This window comes from Dermacentor silvarum, chromosome 2 (genome assembly GCF_013339745.2).
Source record: "Dermacentor silvarum isolate Dsil-2018 chromosome 2, BIME_Dsil_1.4, whole genome shotgun sequence".
NCBI classification, from domain to species: Eukaryota; Metazoa; Arthropoda; class Arachnida; order Ixodida; family Ixodidae; genus Dermacentor; species Dermacentor silvarum.
This window is the reverse complement of record NC_051155.1, coordinates 201872593-201889760: the sequence shown is the minus strand read 5'-3', so window position 1 is coordinate 201889760 and position 17168 is coordinate 201872593. Positions and strand designations below refer to the sequence as shown.

Here is a 17168-nt window from a genome sequence, read left to right as displayed (position 1 = left end):
TGTCCCCATTGGAACGCGGTGTCGGTGTTGCAAGCTGCGCTATGCAACGCGCAGTGACGGCCATAAGTCCGAGACGCACGAAAAGAAATTATCATCATAAGTAATAAGATGACAAGTTCGCGCGCACTTCCAGAAAATGTTGGGCTACGATTGCCCAGCTTCGCTGTTTCAAGCGTTGAGCGGCCGAGTGCAAAGTTTTTTTACACTTCGCCCCCATTGAAATGCGGCCGCCGCGGCCTGGAATCGAAGCCAGGGCCTCGTGCTTAGCAGCGCAACGCCATATAGCGTTGCCATATAGCAAACCCAACGTACGCGGGTTCAGCTGGGCTGATCTCAGAGACAAGGTGATTCGCTGAACACCATGGCGCAGGGCGAATACGACAAATGAACAGCTACGCGGAAGCGCTAAATGAGGTGCGTCGGATTTCCGATTTCTTAGTTAACTTGTGTGATGCCAATTACCAGTTTGATATTTTGTGAACACTTTGATAGCTTTCTTGCAAAATATTTAATATGAATCTATAATTAAATGAACAAGCAATCACTTCCGTGAGGGACTATATTCTTGACCGAAATGGAACATATAATTTACATTCGTGCAGTATGTATTATAAGCAGGCATTTATGATCGAAGAAGGTGCCTGAACATCCCTTCGCAGTTTACAGTTAAGTCAAAACAAATCGTAAGTACCGTAGGTGGGGCCAAATGACACAACTATGTATACTTGCGCAGTTCCGGCTGCCACAGCATACACCGTACCTTACGCTCCTCTGCACGAAGTCGGTAAGACGTACTGCAGTCGAGCGTCGCCACTGGAACGACTGGCGCTGCCGTCGGTGTGACCTGACACGAGGGATCACGAGAACAGAGTCACCGCGTTGGACACACAGGAGTGGTCGGAGAACGAAAGTATTTAGCAACGTTACGGGAGCCTTAGATGCACTGCAATAATCAGAAATAATGAGATATATGAATGGTATAGAGAAACCTTGATACGAATGCGAAGCGCTGTCGCATATTCACGTGGGTAATGGAGTCCCTTATTGCACAACAAAGGCATATTTTCAAACAGCTCCGAAAGCACTCTCGGAACGGTGGTTTCCTGTGGCATGATAAAATGCTCATATACTGTGACCAAAAGCACTCGGCACGGTGAAAAAACCCGCGTGTTACGTTATGTGATATCCATGTCAGAAAAAAAAGTGGTCGCAGTTTCACCTGAAAGGCGAAGCATCAATTGCGATAGCAAACTTGTAGAGAGCTATACGGAGTAATGATATTAGCTTTATCAGCTGTATAAACTTGGACATGCAGCAGCATCGGCAACACGCAGAACTGTTGTCGATGCCATCGGCGTTTTGCCCGCGTTCGCTCAAAATGCGTGCGGCGTTGGTGACTGTTGCCGGAGCCTGTGATATAAATAGGCACTTGGTGCCGCAGCTAAACGTCGCCTCCCTTCCCTCCCCCTCCCCCACGGCTTCTCGCGCGTCGGAAGAAGGTGCGTTTGCTCTACATATATGGTGATTGTAAAGGAGAAAAGAGACACCTACTTCTGCAGCCCTTACGCGAGCACGGCGCAGAACGCGCGTTTGTTCTCCGCCGTGCGTTCACTCCCCGTGAAAGACGCGCCCCTCGCGCCCTTTCACTCGCACATACAGCGTTCGGCGCGCGGCGACGATTTCTTCTCCAAATGACGTCATACGGAACCTCACGGCGACGGCGACGGCGACGCCGACGGCGGAAATCTGCTTTTGAGTGTCCATATAATTGCTATCGCAATAAAAAGAAAAGAAAAGAAATAGAGAAAGAAGAAGCAAGGGACAGCCGGTCGGCGTGACGTTGCACAATCACAGCCCAATTTCGAGGGATGCTGTTTCTTTCGAGCAGTTGAAACATGTGTTTCAGTTGCCTGTTTTATTGCGATAGCAATTATATGGACACTTCAAGCGTATTTCTGCCGTCGGCGTCGCCGTCGCCGTCGCCGTGAGGTTCCCTATAGATAAAATCTTCGCCGCGTGCCGTATGCCCGAGCGGAAGCGTGCGGGGACGCGCGCTATCACGGAGAGCGAACGCACTCAATCTCCCACGCGCAAGCAAGGAAGCTGGAAGCCAGCGCCGGAAAGAGCGGGGGGGGGGGGGGGGCGCACTTCCACTCTGCCAACAACCGCGCTCGTCGCTCGCTCGCACCGTCTCTTATCTCCACACGGCTCTGACCTTTATGCGCCGTGCATTCGCCGCTCAGTTTCCGTTGAAGCGATAGACCGCACGTACCTTCGCCGCTGCGGCGTATCCGCTTGCTGCCAGAGTTTGCCGGTCGTTGTCTGCAGTCATTCAGTGTGATCTATTCATGTTTGTTTGTGCGCGCTCACACCACGCTTGTTCATTCAGTTAGTAATAGTCGGGCCACATTTTCCAACGCACGCTACACATGCAATGCTGCCCGGATCGGCAGTGCAGCGCTACAGGTGTGTCCCTTCGCACGCGCTGCCCACGGGAAGCGCTTCTCATCAACACCACCGTTTCACACGCGCCTTCTCGTGGTCATCGAGTCTGTCTTCATGTCGGTCTACTTACGCCGCAGCACACCTGCTTACTTAATCAGCTCATGTTTACTACAATTCATATTGCTACCAAAGCCGCTCACCTTACTTCGTATGACATTGCTGTGTTGCTATCGCATTCATTGCTTCGCCCTTAGGGCGAAACTGTGACATTTTTTTTAAAACTTTGCCCGTATACAGGGTGTTTCAGCGAACACTTTATAAATTCTTACAGTTTACCTGTGGCAGATAGCCCAATTCTACTTAATGAGCCGGTCTACTCGAAGCGACGGACACTACTCGCGCAAGAAATTGAAATCATAATCGACTAACTAATAAAAATTCACTAATTAAGTTTTTAACTAATTACCTGATGGCCCATATTGTAATCTACAAATTGTAGTCGTGGAGTTCGCAAGACGGACCCACTTGGAACAAATTCTCGGGATGATACCACTTTCGGGATATTAATTCCAGAACTTTGCGGAGGATCGCATTGGCGTTCCAGTTAATATTGTGCTTCAATGCATAAAGTGACGTTTTTTTCCAAAAAAAAAAAAAAAAAAAAAAAACTAACTGAAACGCCAATGCATTTCTTCGCAAAGTTCAGGAATTATTATCTCGAAAGCGGTGTCATCCCGGGAATGCGTTCCAAGTGGGCCCGTCTTGCAGACTCCACGGCTACAATTTGTAGATTACAATATGGGCCATCAGGTAATTAGTTAAAAAGTGAATTAGTGAATTTTTATTAATTAGCCGATTATGCATTTCAATTTTTTGCGCAAGTAATGTCCGCCGCTTCGAGTACACCAGCTCATTACCTAGAATTGGGCTATCTGCCACAGGCAACCTTAAATAAATTTTGAAAGTGTTCGCTGAAACACCCTGTATGACTGGCTCATTTTAAACCTTGCTCGTATACAACGCTTTCGAGCACTGGTTAATGAATTTTTACAAAGACAGTAATTTATCCACACACATTTTACTTCGCCAGAAAATTGGCCACAATGTTCCGCCCCCCCCCCCCCCCCTCCGGCAATTTTTTGCTAAATGTGATGTTTGTTGCATTCATAGCTCTCCCATAGGTCGCCCCTGCACACATTAACACAATACAGAAGTACGCACGCACACGTACAGTACACACACACAACACACACACACCACACACACACCACACACACACACACACACACCACACAACACACACACACACACACACACACACACACACACACACACACACACACACACACAACACACACCACACACACACACCCACCACCACAGAGACACAGAACACACACCACCACACGACGACACGAAGCACGCACGCACGCACGAACGCACACACACAGCACGACACGCACGCAGACACGTCCACGCACGCAGGCATCCCTGTTCTCAAGCCTGTAACAAGCACCCGGTTTATAGCGCCAAGGCACAACAGGGAAAAAAAAGTACCGTGTTCAAAATGCCACCCGCAAGGTTTCGAAGACAAATGGACGTCACCACACCACGGTGTTCCCCCAGCATCCGCGGATTGTTGAAAACCGATCGGCGTTTCCAAGTTTTTCATGCCCGACCGAGAACAGGTGCCGTGCGCGGCCCCGAAGCCGCGGTCGAGTGCGCCGAACGAAAGCGCGTCGGCCTCGCAGAACACCGTGATTTCAGGAAAGTGCATTGCAATATGTTTTCTCGACGCAAGAGTCTACGAACCAGATGCTGTCCTGACGCCGCCTAGCTTAAGCTTCGGCGCCGGGCCTGCCAGCTTGTTTTTCCCAGCTGAATGTCGCTTTCGCGTTAGCACGCTTAGATGATTAACTCATGAATTTCAGTGCAGCGTCAAACACCGGAATTTGCCCCAAGGAAGGAGAAGGAAATGACGGTAGAACCAGTCAAAAAAGTGATTCTGATTACAATAGGTGGTCTTTGTCACGGCGAAGCTGTCACGATAGGAGCGGCAGCCGTAAATGCGCTGGGCGTGAGACCTAAATGTGAAATGACTTCACGAAGATTAAAGTCTGCTGAAGATAGCCTTGATTAATACGATGCTTCTCTTGGGGTTTATTTGCTTGCTAGAAAGTCAGTTTTGTCTGCTCATACGGGATGGCGAGTATTTCAATTGATATGAAGTTACACTAGACGAAGTCTTTCTTTTTTTATTTCTGCTTCATCGAACACGGCCAAACAACTGCACAGTGCACGTGCTCTCGCGTCCGAAACTGGGGGGTTTTTAGGGTCATTTCTTTGTAACCTTGAGTTTGTTTGCTTCAATGCCCGACCAGCTTACTTCGGCCATCAATCTCACCGTCTATGCCGAGGACACCTGTCTTGGGCTTCAATGTATCAACGGCCAAGCCAATTGGTAAAATGTCCCAGAGATTTTCAGGCGTCACTTTCCGCCGGGATTCACTCCTGGGTCCCTCACGTTACTCACCCGAAGAAGCAACGCTCGTCAATCCTCTGCCATTCAAAGTTATCGCAGCTGCCATACACAGCTAAACTGTGCATTCCTTGCTAGAAAAGCTTTAACAGCGAAGCTGTTTAAGCCAGCCGTAATTTGTGGTGCGTAGCCGTGGTAGCCATGGCAACCCGAAGGAAGAGGAGGAGGAGACGCGGTCTCCTCCTCCTTCTTGGCGCACGAAACCCTTTCCTGCCCTTTCCCTCTCCGGCGGAAGCGAAACGGCTCTGATTGGCTGCGCACGTGGCATGAGCGCGCGCCTACGCAGCTGGCACAATGCCTAATCACTCACGCTCCGGCGCCGGCGAGCCGCCGCTGGAGCCGGAGTTTTAGCGTTACATCGCCGGCGCAGGCTAACGTATACAAACTTCGCTTAAAAATAATTTTCATTATTTGATGCACGCACGTGATGCCCTTCACAATTGGACGTTCGGCCAACTGAGGCGCTTGTAGATGATAAACTGCTTTTCGTTATCTGATGCACCACGACAATAACAGTAATGGACCAAGGGAGCAGCACAATTAGTACGTGCACTTAGAGCGTTGCGTTCGGTAAAGAGAGATGATGGCTTTTATTTATAGGAAGGCAGAGAGGTCGCCCTGAACTAATGCGCTCCAACCTGCTACCCTGCGCTGGGGAAGGGGAAAAGGGTAAGAAAAAGGGGGGTGGAGGATGGTGATTGCAAGAATAGGGGTGCGATGAATGCTGGTCAAGAAAACGGCCATACTTGAATCACAGTCTTGAGTTCAGTACTGTGTCGTGAAAAAATTGCCCCACGATCACAAGCGCGATACTACGTACAGCGCCTTGCACTACAAGACTGGCCAAATAATAAATTATTTTGCATAAAGGGAGACAACAATTTCCTAAACAGCGTAAAACAGGACATTTTACGGACTTACTGAAGTTACTGAGCAGAAGTTATCTGCCCCGTGCGCTTGCTGAGTAACTGGTGCCTCTGTGAAGCTACAGCGGCTCTCCTTCCGCAGTATGATTCGGGACACTCACACCACTCACATAGGTGATTCCATCTGTAGACTAATATTAGTGTTTATATCCCTTACGGTCGACCAGAACCGAATATTCGGCAATTTCGAATACCGAATACTGGAATAAAATTCGAAACGAATGGCAGACTTGTCGAACAAATTTCGAAATTTTGAATATACGGTCGCCTCTGCATTTCCATTAGTATTTCCTAATTTCTTCACATCCCTCCACACATTCTTCATCACCACATCGTTTAACAAAATTGCAGAATAAAATAAAGATAGTCCTCTTTAGAGCCGGCTTTCCCAAAATCGAGAACGCCACTCAAGAAAGAATAATTTAAACTAAATTCTGTGTTTTGACGTCCCAAAACCACCATCTGATTATTGCCACGTCGTAGTGAGAAACTCCGGATTTATTTTGACCACCTGGGGTTCTTTAACACGCACCTAAATCTAAGTACACGAGCGCTTTTACATTTCGCCCCCGTCAGAATGCGGCCTCCGCGGCTGGGATTGAACCCGCGACCTCGAGCTCAGCAGCGCAACGCCATAGCCACTAAGGTACCGCGGCGGGTGCGAAGTGGAAACAAGGAATAATGAAAAGAAAGCAAGAAGGAGATAGCACCAAGTACCACACGTGTGAACACAAGTCACAAGCACATACATATTGCAACAACAATATACAACAACAACAACAACAACAACAACAACAACAACAACAACAACAACAACAACAACAACAACAACAACAACAACAACAACAACAACAACAACAACACAACAACAACAACAACAACAACAACAACACAACAACAACACAACAACAACAACAACAACAACAACAACAACAACAACTACTACTACTACTACTACTACTACTACTACTACTACTACTACTACTACTACTACTACTACTACTACTTCTTCTACTACTACTACTACTACTACTACTACTACTACTACGAACTACTTCTAACTACTGCTGCTACTATTAACGACTACTTAAAATTACTGATTACTAATACTACAACAACTACTACTACTACGACTACGACTTATAAGACCATAGAAAACCTTACCACGAGATTTAATGAGAACGAGATAAACACAGGGCAGAAAAAAATATGGAGCACAGAACTTCAGCTTTGAGAAAAAAAATAAAACCATACGATACCGGTAAACTGAAAAATAAAAATAAAGAATAGGCGCACCTGTGCAAGCTATGGGGGCGTGAATTAGTCTATTGTCGGATAATTCGTAACAATGATCACTGATTACTAACCACGAGCGGGTTTCGAAGCGTGTCGGGTCGTCGAAGGGCAGGACTTCGACCGGGGTGGAAGGCGAACAAATGACCCTATATCGGCTGCGGCGCCCTTTCAACCAAACTTCGCTAGAGCATCGGAAGTCATTTAATGTGCACCACTGGTTTCCGACCGGCGACTGCTCGCAAGGTGCAGCTTCGCGCGAGGCACGGTCCCTACGACACCTAATGGCGCGCCGATTAATGACCCACAATTATTCCCCGAAGGCATCTGTAGTGTATCCACTAATGTTCCTTGTCTCCAACTTCCCCCGATGGCCCCTCGTTTACCCTGCACTCCATTCACGCCATCGGCTCTTTGACGCATTCTCAACAATTCGCGACGAGCGTTCCCCTGCTTCAGCAGAAGTATATGACGTAGGACGTCACATTAACGAGTGGCTGTTTAGGATCCTCCCGCCCATCTTTGAGCTCGTGTCTGTGAAAAAGAGAGCATTGAAGAAATAATAAGAAAAAGAAGTTCGTGCGAAAGCTTTATGTGGGGCAATTAGGCGCGTTGTGGCAAGTTAGCAAATGTAATTCATAATATAATTCAGTCATTCAAAGCATACATTTGTCATCTACGAAGAAATGGGATAGGTTGAAGTTCAAAGCTGTTATTGCCACTCAGACACTGATAGCTGGGCAGAAACCTCGTAAATAAAACCAGGCAGAAAGAGTTCAAATAATCGTACAATATTTTCGCGCTTAAATATAAACCTATAGATCATTTACAGCGCCGACGCATTTGCGCTGCAATCTTTGACCAGGCAACCGCGCCGCCAGTGAGCTCCTTCTCACTTCCCTTTGCCGATAGCGGACGACGTACTCAGTGAATGCAGAAAAGCGCTGTTTTCGCTTTCTGCCTTATTTATTATCCGCCAGTGATGCAACGGCCTTCAACCGAAAGCGGAAACGGAACGTTAGTGCTGGTGATAATCTAAACACAGCTTTGTTTCAGCCCGATAGTGGTGAGCGATTACTTCAAGTCGGCGCGTGTGCGTTCTCCGATGAAGTGGTACCCGATTGCGCGTACTTCTTTTTGTTTTGTTTTCGCGTATCAGCAGATAGCTGTCGGTCGGTAATATTGTTCTCAGTCGCATTAAAAATGTATCTCTGCTGATTTCACTGCCTCTGGTAGCCATCGGTTCTTCTGAAGATGCAAGGACTGATTGCCCCTGGAGATACGTAAGCAGCGAGAATAGATCGATACAATATGTAAATAAGCGTCTGCCGATATACTTAGCAACGCTGTTATTATATTACCTTATCGGGTGCCAAACTATAGCCCCTAGGTTAAAATAAAAATCAGCAGTCCCTCTCCTGTCGAGGAAATGGAGGTAAGCGAAGCTTGTCGTGTGTTTTTTCGATGTTCCTCGGAACGAATTGCACTGACGAGTACCACATTGTACTCAAACCACAACCGGTCACACGCACTGCAGCTGGCTCCGAAGTTCCGGTTGATACACTCGCGTTGAAACCTGGCCGTCGCACCAGGGAAGCTGGCGCTAGCGTTGCCGAGGCGTGCACCTCCGTTGTCGGGTTCCTGGAGGGCAAGACGACGCTGACGTTTGGCCTCAACATCGCGCAAAATGATGCTAAATGTGATCTGGGGGGCGTTTACAGTTCGCCAGGGCAGCGGGATAAACTCTGCGTTCAACGTAAAACACACGTATAATGCTCCGAATCGCTCGCATACGTAATTTACTGCAAATGTAGTAATTAGTCCTCACACTTTAAACTTCGTCTGCACATCACGCACAACCAGCCCTTAATTTTAAACAAGTATAAACAACGTGCCTTGTTTAGTTCACCGAGGAGACCGGGAAGCCTGTACTATGAACCTCGTTTACTGCTCATAGAGAGAGAGAAAAAAAACGATGGTGCAGTAATTACTTGCGACGCTTCTAATTAGGCCAGGAAAGCTAAAGTTTCGCCACATAATGCACGTAACATGAGCCCCATTTCCACGAAATATCAACTTGGTGTTACGTAGAGTTATCTCGGGAAACGGGCAGGTCTTGCAGCTAAGAATGGCTGCAAGACATTTTCGAACATTGGATTAAATTATTTTTGTAAAGGCCGCAGTTGATCCACACATATTTAATTTCTCCCAGAGATTTGCCATAGCATTCTCCCCATTTTCGTTAAACTTAATTTCGGTGGTATATGTAGGTCTGCCAGGGTAATGAGCTGAATTTTACAATGCTAGTAAGACACACTTATAACGTTTCAGAGCACTTGAATACGTAACTTATTGTAAAGGCCGCAGTGAATTTGCCTACACATCACACATTACCCGATCTTACTTCCACCAATCATAAACAAGCTCCCAAGTTTAGTTCATCGACGACAACGAGAGAAACTTGTATAACCATGGAAAAAACCGGAAAAACTGCGGTTCAATAATTATTTGGAACTCGATCTCCTAATTGACTCAGAAGCATTATAATTTCGCGACACATTGCAGCTAAACCGTGTCTCATTTCCGCTAAGTATAAACTTTATGTAACGCAGAGTTCTTTCGGGACATTGGGAAACGTAGCTAATATCGGCCGCTGTATATTTCCCATCACTCGGTTCAGAATTTGTTACCAATGGTTATTTTGATCCACGCGCATTTACTTCACACATAGCTTTGCTATAGTGACCAGCCCCATTGTGCTAAGTTTGATCTTGGTGGCATTTGTAGTTACGCCAGTGCAGGTGCCAAATTTTGCGTGGCTCGTAAGACGGGCTCATAATGCTTCAGAACACTTGCATACGTAGTTTATTGCAAAGAACGCAATCAACCCACACATTTTTAAATGTACCTACACGTCAAACATAACGTGCATCTTATTTTCGAAGGTGACATCTATAATTCATCGAGGACACTGGAGTAATCAAGTACAATTCTAGCATCAAGCACGGAAATAGAAAAAAAAGAGAAGAAATCACGATGGCTCAGCATTTTTTCCCTATGATTTCGTTCAAACCGGAAACATGAAATTTTCTCCACGCAGTACACCTCACATCCCCTCCATTATCACTGAATTTTAAGTTGGTGGCTTATGCAGTTGTTTATGATCCTAGGCATCTTTGCGGATAACGTCAGTATGACACTTTAGATCTCTTGGATAAGTAACCTTCTACAAGGGATGTAAATAACCTACATAAATTAAAAACTTATAATTCGTCACTCCGAACATGCTTCATACTTCAACGAAATATGAACACCGTGCCTCTCACAGTTAACCGAGGAGACCATGAAAACAACAACAACAACAACAACAACAACAACAACAACAACAACAACAACAACAACAACAACAACAACAACAACAACAACAACAACAACAACAACAACAACAACAACAACAACAACAACAACAACAACAACAACAACAACAACAACAACAACAACAACAACAACAACAACACAACAACAACAACAACAACAACAACAACAACAACAACAACAACAACAACAACAACATCATGCTTGTATAGCGCATGAAAGTGTGCGAAGACGAATATTCAGTAATCATTTTCAAAGCACACAATTGACTTATACGCTTCAACCTTTTGGTACACGTTGCGCATAGAAGTTCCTCTATTTGTTAAAAAAACTCTCTGCCATATTTGTTAAACTTAATTCGCGTGTTACAGACAAACACGTACCCCTCACTAACACGTTACCACAGGATCTACCCAGACACCTACCCTAGTAACATTTGCAAGATCTGTAAGACTCAGGCAGAATCGCTTCCCCACATGCTATGGGAATGTAAATACCCACGTACGCTTCGCCTGTTACAGACAAACACTTACCCCTCACTAACACGTTACCACAGGATCTACCCAGACACCTACCCTAGTAACATTTGCAAATCTGTAAGACTCAGGCAGCATCGCTTCCCCACATGCTATTGGAATGTAAATACCAATATCCGACAAATAATACCGTGACCCTCTCGTCGAGACGCCGCCCTGCGTAGCTCCCACCTCGACGACCAACTCTGGGCTACCCAGCAAGCCTGCGAGGCGGCGAAGAGGCAAGACCTCGATGTCCCCACGTGGGAGGCCTAGGCCCAGTCAACTAAACTGCTGGTTTAAATAAAAGTTTGTTCCTCCTCCTCCTCCTGCCATTTTTGGGTTCTCTCATAACAGCAGAAAATATTTTGAAATGTTTCATATAACGCCTTTAAACGTGCCAAAAACAAGGATTTAGCAAGTTTCAGTTACCCCAGTTAACATACACAGTTTAAAGTTTGCCTGCTCATTTCCCATAACATTTCCCACATTTACCTAAAAGATAAACATGGTCAGTGATCTAGTTTTTTCAGAAAACCATGAAAACTGGCATATAAAGTTTCCGCTTCTAGTCGTATTCTCAGCTTCACTGTAAAAGGAAAAAAGAAAGAAATAAAGAAAAAGAAAGAAAGGAAAGAGGAGGTGGACATTGTCTAAGAGTGTTAAAGTCTATAAAGGCCACTCAAACGTAGAAACTTCAATAACACCTTGACCGACTTCTGCTGTGACGACCGCATGGGCCGTCATTCCAGGATTGTCAGCTCCGAAAGCTGTCGGTCGTAGAGATAGCCGTCCGCGAGTGACGGCATGTGGGCCCTTCTGCGAGAACAACGGAAGATGACATTTCGGATAGTTTTCTGGCTGCTGCAGTTGTCAGGAGCAGCGCTGTCGTCTATTCCAATACGGATTTCTTTAAAGCGACGCCAGCTCACAGTCGGCAAAATATTGTTCTGTCTGTTCGGAATAGTCCAGATTGAGGACGGGGTTTATGAGAGGGGTCCAGGTCATGCAGACGTGTGTGTTGGAAACTTATTGCACTCCATAAGGCATTTGTGGCATCATAATCGAGCACGCGAAGGCTCTGGGTTGAATCTGTAATTCCAATCGGAATTGGTTCCTGCATGCCTCTTCACCATTAGACTGAGCCACTTCATCGGCATACTCGCTGCGACAGTGGCTTGTAAGCCATTGAAACGTGACGTAGATCTCCTTGCTCGATGAGGAGGCGAAGGGGCTTCTAAGTTTCTAGAAAAACTCGTTCGTAGTTTCCACGGCGTAAAGCAGAAAGCAAGCAATTTAGAACTGCCGTGAAGTCAATCCATTTTAGGGGTGGTTCGTCACGAATTGCACTACAAGGAGCAGCAAGCGTCGTAGCTTTCGATGATGTCTGGTGGGCTGCGTTAAAATTTACTGGTCGTTATTTGAGCAGAAAAAAATTACTGATAACGCAATTTCGTCCATGGTGGTTGAACCGTCGGTGTAAAGTTGAGTGCGGTCATTACAACAGGAGCCCAGAGAGCGACTTAAGAGCTGCTGATGACAGTTCATGCCTTCGTCCGCATTTCTGATACTGTCAGCCGAACTCGTGCTTAAGCCAAGCACCAAAGGGAAACCAGAACTATCGCTGCAGCTTTTTAATATGATATAAGGCGTACACGATGAGGTAATATCGTCCTGCAAAAAGATGCACGTGCTTAGCATTCTGGCCGTGAAGCGAGATGGTAGGAAGGGGCGCGAGCAAGGTGCCTGACGTGTGCTCTTGAGTGCTTCCATAAGAAATCAAATTTTATTAAAATATATTGTGCATCAGGAGAAGCGATGATTGAAAAACCTGGAAGCTACTGGTGCATTGGGGGCGTTACAGGACATTTGCAAAATGTCGTCGGAGCGCTTCGAACGCCCTATTGAACAGTAATTCAAATTTTAAAATTGTTGCTGTCAGGAAATGGCTAAAGATTACTGACGGAAACTTTGCACAGGTGCAGAGGGAAACGTTTAGTGCAAGCGCCAAATCTTGAATGTATTTTTTACAGTTAAGATGTATTGGTTTGAACGCGTTTAATTGTAAGCTGCTGCTAGTTCAGCGCCACCGGCATCGGCACTACGAGTGTGGCTGGACGCAGTGCACGAAGGCGGTAAATTAGGTGCAAGAATTCGGCGAAAAATTTACAGTGGGAGCCGAAGCACCTATTCGCCGAAAACAAAAGGCATTCAGAATCTACAACGAGGAGCGCAATCGGCGCCTAGATTCTGTTTCTTTCAAAGTTCCGCATCATGTTTACCATACACACAGAGAATCACTAACCCTCACTGAAATATTTCATCGTCAACTAATTTTCCTTTCTTTATTTCACTGCCTTGCCCCAAGTGGTGTGCTACTCCCAATTGGGGAGTAGCAGGTCAGAGATATGCTCCTCCGGCCGGCCTCTCCACACTTCTTATCATTATGCTTCTCTCTGTCACTAACTTCGCTGGAATTTGGTTTGGTATTCTGTAAGGTCGCAAAAGCCGGTCATGCGTGATGCCAGCATTCCGAGGTGTGCTATTTCATTGATTACGTACATTATTTTGTGCCTCCTGGGTATTGAATATTGACGGTCCCTTTGACTGATCTTTACAGATCCCCCTGTTTGTGCCACGAAAGTCATCAAAGCAGCTCTAAAGCTGTATTACTAGAATGGGTGGCTATAGTAGCTGTAATCAGGATTCATTATTGACACTGGGCCCCCTTACGCTCGCGGCCTAGAATCTTGAAAGTAACGTTGTCTTGCTCTGATGCCTGTACATGTATCTTCACTGCATTATTTGTGAGCGTGCGGCTGAGCCAACTCACATCAAATGAGTACCATACGGGGGAGTTGAAGGAAGGCGAATATGGATAGATAGTTTGTTGCTACGAATACGCGACGATAAAATTGCAGTGACAGGACGGGAAAGGACATTGCGTTAGGAAAGAAGCAGAGAGGACGAAAGAAGACTACACAATAACAACAACAAAACAAACGAGGACGCTTTACACCGAAGCACCATGAAGGAAGTTTGCATACAATCGCGTGTCTCCTACGTGGTCGGATATTCAGTTTCAGTTTATTCAGGTTGGTCAGAGATGTACATTATAATGTACATGTATAATTATTGTGGTTTTGCTAATTCAAGACGCAAGGTTAACATATCTTTGTCAATTAGCGCATAATATCCTTCGCCAGTAGTGTGCACTGACAACATTTTCGCGCTGTATTTGGCGTACCGCCGTGACTATACACCATGTTTTCATTTACCCTTAAGTGAAATCACATTAACCATGCATTCTTGAGTTTTGTTTTATTCGCAGTCTTAAATTGAATACTTCTTTATTGTTGCATGTTAAAAAAATGAATATTGTTTTTCTTTCTTTCTTCGAGCACAGGCGCGTGTTACCGCGTGCCACTTCCACAGCCATTTATGCTTTGCAGGTTCCTTTGTTTTAGGTGACACACCTGAAATCTTCAATCACGGCTCCTTATACACCGCCAACCTGCGTGCCCTTTCTCTCGCACAGCGCAGCCTTTCCCACTCCATCTTCCCACGCTTCGCTTGGTGTGGCGGTGGGCTCCGAGGCGGAAGGAAAGGTGATGCGGCGCGGCGGAACCGGAGGAACCCCCAACTGACGGACCGGCGGCGTCAGGCGCACCGGGAGCTGGGAGCGACGACGCGCTCTCGCTGTAAATATGGGGCGCCCCGGGAGCGCGTTCGGCGGCCGCGCCGGCGGCGCTCAGCCAATGAACGTCGGTGGCGCGCGGCGTGCGCGGTAGGCGGAGCGCCCCGGGGCGGCAGCGTGCGCCGCGCGACGCGACCCGGACGCCCGAAACTTGGCTCCGGAGCGTCCAAGAAAAAGGAAGGGGGCCCTCCGGCGCGGCTGGCGGACTTAAAATACGCGCGGCCGCCGCTTGGGCCCTGTCTCTGGAGGGAGAGGGGCGCCGGGGCGCGCGAGCGCGCGCGGCCACGTGGTTCTTGCGCGGAGCCTGCCAGCGGGCCTCCAAGTCTGCGGCGGCGGGCCGTTGTGCGCTCTTGCTTTCGCACGTGAGACGCGAGCTGCTGTTGCCGACGCTAGACTGCTGCTGTGCCTGTGGCCAGAATCTGCATGGCAAGCGAGGAACTGAGGTGAGCGATCGACGCCTCTTCCTTCTTTCCCACCTCTTGCCTTTCTCACCCCCGTTTGGTCTTCCCTTCCGAGATATGGGCATAATATACCTGCAGAGAGATTCACGTGGGAGATGAAAATAAGGCTTGGCTTCTTAGACGCTGTCATGTTTGGACTCGAGATAACTGATGAGTGAGAGCGACAGCAAGAAAATAATTATATTAGAACGCCGCGGCATAAATCGTAAATTGGGAGGCTGTTTATTGTTTCCTTAAAGAAACGACAGGCGATGATGCCTGTACTTGTTCACTGCCCCGAGAATGGATGACACGACCTTACGACTGAGATATTGATGGCAGAAAGGCTAAGGAAAGGGGAGGGGAGCGTGGAGTCCCTTACCCTTGTATGAACTGGGCAGTCGAAAGCTTTGGCTTGTTTTGCACTTACTTTCGCCTAAGAGTGGGCCCCCTGTTGACAAACACATTGCTTAAGTATTTGAGGATGCGGTTATGCCAGCAGCAACTCGGCTTCCTTTATCTCGCTTTCTGGAAGGCGAGGCAAACATTACCCAAATTACCCGCCGTGGTCACCCAGTGGCTATGGCGTTGCTCTATTGACCTCGAGGTCGCGCGTTTGAACCTGGTCGCTGTAGCCGCATTTGAATAGGACCTTACGCGAGAGCTCCTGGCTCGGACCTTTACGTCTTGATATCGTATTAACAATTACGATGCTTGTTTACTTTATGGAACAACCTTTTCTAACGTCCTGTTCTTGTGCTCACTGACAGTTTATTCTCAATCCAAGAAATAGCAATGAAAGCTTCTGCTTACTGTTTTGTCACGCAAGTTGAATCAGTAAAGAAGGGCGCGTCAAACCTAAATGGGCGCTATATGCTGGAATTAGGCATAAACATAATGCTTGTACAGCAATGGCAACAACGTCCGCATTGCTTTTTATACCTGCGCGCTCAGCGAATGAACGAGACCCAGCTACGCAAATTGAATGAAACACGAGTGAACGACACTGTTTAGGTGGCACGTAGAACCCTAGAATAGAATTAACACTGTTCAGGACTCTGATATACAGATAATAGAATCACATAAAATGTTACAGCAATGGCGAGAAGCACTCAATTTATGAACGGAGGCTACAATTTGAACGATGCTCATATTTCACAGATAGAACGGTGGGTTTCAAACAGTCCTAACGTAAATAATTCAGTGGATACCTTGTTTCATTTAATGCCTCTTACCTGTCCTGAAGCGTAAGCGGATTATTCCGCAAAGGTCTGCAAAGTTACTCTAGCTTTCCTACACCATGGCTTCAAGTGCAGGTGCTTCGCACGGTGAAGCATTTGTTACTAAAACGTTGCTTTCGAAAGGTTACTTAGAACTTCTTGGGGGAACATTTTCGGTGTAACGTACGCGGAAAAAATTGACGTCGTTGTACGTGGAAGAAATCCGGCAAGCTTCATTCGAAATAAATGAAAACGAAACTTAACTCAGCAATGATGATAAGAAATGTTCCTATAGTATGTGCGCACCTAAATAATGTATTCGTGTGAAGAACATGTAAAACGTTCTGTAGAGATTTTAAATAGATGAGTGAAGCTCAAAGCGATGAGCTTTTTTTATTGGGTCCCGTCGTGCCTTCCGGCGCAAATGATTATAAAAGCATCTTTTTAGGCAACTTAACAATGCATGTGGATGGAACTGTGCAGGTTTGTACTCTTTCGATGTGAAGACAGTTAGAAACCTTTCGTCTTTGTGACGTATTTGTGGTTATCTAGTTCAGCGTGCACATGGAAACCGCGTGTTCAGCGACTATGTTCTTAAGCCATGAGTGGATTCCTGCTTGTGGAGATGGAGTCGATAGTTCGACGGAATACCGCCGGATCAGGTAAAATCATTGCTAGGAAAGAAGCAGGCCACTGACCATAGTCAAAACAAGATGAC

The 17168-nt window shown here is 46.7% G+C and overlaps 1 protein-coding gene across 1 annotated transcript in view; it reads left to right on the top strand.

Annotated features, from left to right (window-relative positions):
* The first annotated feature begins 14935 nt into the window (after window positions 1–14935).
* LOC119442456 (delta-sarcoglycan) overlaps window positions 14936–17168 on the top strand; it is a 52594-nt gene continuing 50361 nt past the window's right edge. The window contains exon 1 of the mRNA XM_037707352.2: window positions 14936–15233. The gene's annotated coding sequence lies outside the window, so the exon portion shown is untranslated. The remainder of the gene's footprint in view (window positions 15234–17168) is intronic.